Below are 2,500 nucleotides of genomic sequence, written 5' to 3' on the forward strand. Positions count from 1 at the left end.
GGCATGAAACTTCCAGAGGCATTTGCAGCAGGAATGCATGTGCAGTCAAAAAAGTGAATATTTTTCACGGATAGACCCCGTGAAACGCTAGAAATTGGCGGCGATGTCTCTCTTGTGGCTCACGGGGCTGTTAGGGTGGCACAGAAATCCCTCGGAATGGGAAAACGGGTCATTTTCGTGTCGCCACATTGCATGCGAACCGCATGAAACTTCCAGAGGCATTTGCAGCAGGAATGCATGTGCACTCAAAAAAGTGAATATTTCTCACGGATAGACCCCGTGATACGCTAGAAATTGGCGGGGATGTCTCTCTTGTGGCTCACGGGGCTGTTAGGGTGGCACAGAAATCCCTCGGAATGGGAAAACGGGTCATTTTCGTGTCGCCACATTGCATGCGAACCGCATGCAACTTCCAGAGGCATTTGCAGCAGAAATGCATGTGCAGTCAAAAAAAAATTGATATTTTTCACGGATAGACCCCGTGAAACGCTAGAAATTGGCGGGGATGTGTCTCTTGTGGCTCACGGGGCTGTTCGGGTCGCACAGAAATCCCTGGGAATGGGAAAACGGGTCATTTTCGTGTTGCCACATTGCGTACGAACCGCATGAAACTTCCAGAGGCATTTGCAGCAGGAATGCATGTGCACTCAAAAACTTCTATATGTTTCACGGATAGACCCCGTGAAACGCTAGAAATTGGCGGGGATGTGTCTCTTGTGGCTCACGGGGCTGTTAGGGTGGCACAGAACTCCCTCGGAATGGGAAAAGGGGTCATTTTCGTGTTGCCACATTGCATAGGAACGCCATGAAACTTCCAGAGGCATTTGCAGCAGAAAGGCACGTGCACTCAAAAATTTTAATATTTTTCACGCATAGACCCCGTCAAACGCTAGAAGTTGGCGGGGATGTCTCTCTTGTGGCTCACGGGGCTGTTAGGGTCGCACAGAAATGCCTCGGAATGGGAAAACGGGTCATTTTTGTGTGGCCACATTGCATAGGAACGGCATGAAACTTCCAGAGGCATTTGCAGCAGGAATGCATGTGCACTCAAAAACGTCTATATTTTTCACGGATAGACCCCGTGAAACGCTATAAATTGGCGGGGATGTCTCTCTTGTGGCTCACGGGCGCTGTTAGTTAGGGTCGCACAGAAATCCCTCGGAATGGGAAAAGGGGTCATTTTCGTGTTGCCACATTGCGTACGAACGGCATGAAACTTCCAGAGGCATCTGCAGCAGAAATGCATGTGCACTCAAAAACGTCTATATTTTTCACGGATAGACCCCGTGAAACGCTAGAAATTGGCGGGGATGTGTCTCTTGTGGCTCACGGGGCTGTTAGGGTCGCACAGAAATCCCTCGGAATGGGAAAACGGGTCATTTTCGTGTTGCCACAATTGGCATACGAACGGCATGAAACTTCCAGAGGCATTTGCAGCAGAAATGCATGTGCACTCAAAAACGTGAATATTTTTTCACGGATAGACCCCGTCAAACGCTCGAATTTGGCGGGGATGTTTCTCTTGTGGGTCACGGGGCTGTTCGGCTCGCACAGAACTCCCTTGGTCCACCTGATTCGTGCATACAGGCAGCAACTAAAACTCTGTAAACCTGCTGTGAGGACATCTAAACAGTGGACCAGTGAGGCTGTGGAAGATTTGCGGGCGTGCTTAGACTGTACTGACTGGGATATGTTCACGACTGCTACCAATAGTCTGGATGAACTCACAGAGGCTGTGTACATCAGCTTCTGTGAGGACTGCTGTATCCCAACACGTACCAGGGTGAACTTTAACAACAACAAGCCCTGGTTCTCAGCAAAGCTCAAAAGGTTGAGGTTGGAGAAGGAGGAAGCGTTTAGGAGTGGGGATAGAGACAGATTCAAGGAGTCGAAGAACAGGTTTAGCAAAGCGGTGAGAGAGGCTAAACGACTGTACTCAGAGACACTAAAACACCAGTTCTCTACTAACGACGCTGCTTCTGTCTGCCAAAGGGCTCAGGCACATCACCAACTACAAACCCAGAGCGCCCCACACCACTAACGACTCCCGCCTAGCCAACGACCTGAACGAGTTCTACCGTAGATTTGAAAGACAATTGGACTGTCCTGAACCACCCCTTCCCACCCAAGAGGCCCCATCCCCCACCCATACTACAGAAACGACTCTCTCCTTTCAGGAGGGAGAAGTTAATGGGCTTTTCAAGAGGCAGAATCCACGCAAAGCAGCCGGGCCGGACTCTGTCTCTCCAGCCACCCTCAGGCACTGCGCTGGCCAGCTGTCTCCGGTGTTCACCAACATCTTTAACACCTCCCTGGAGACATGCCATGTACCAGCCTGTCTCAAGTCCTCCACCATCATCGCTGTGCCCAAAAAGCTAAGGCCAACAGGACTAAATGATTACAGACCGGTCGCCCTTACATCTGTGGTAATGAAGTCTTTTGAGCGCCTGCTCCTGGCACACCTCAAAGCCATCACAGACCCTCTCCTGGACCCCCTTCA

The sequence above is a fragment of the Petromyzon marinus genome, unplaced genomic scaffold, assembly GCF_048934315.1.
Source record: "Petromyzon marinus isolate PM22_M1 ecotype Great Lakes invasive population unplaced genomic scaffold, UKy_Petmar_22M1.pri1.0 PM_G_Scaffold_18, whole genome shotgun sequence".
NCBI classification, from domain to species: Eukaryota; Metazoa; Chordata; class Hyperoartia; order Petromyzontiformes; family Petromyzontidae; genus Petromyzon; species Petromyzon marinus.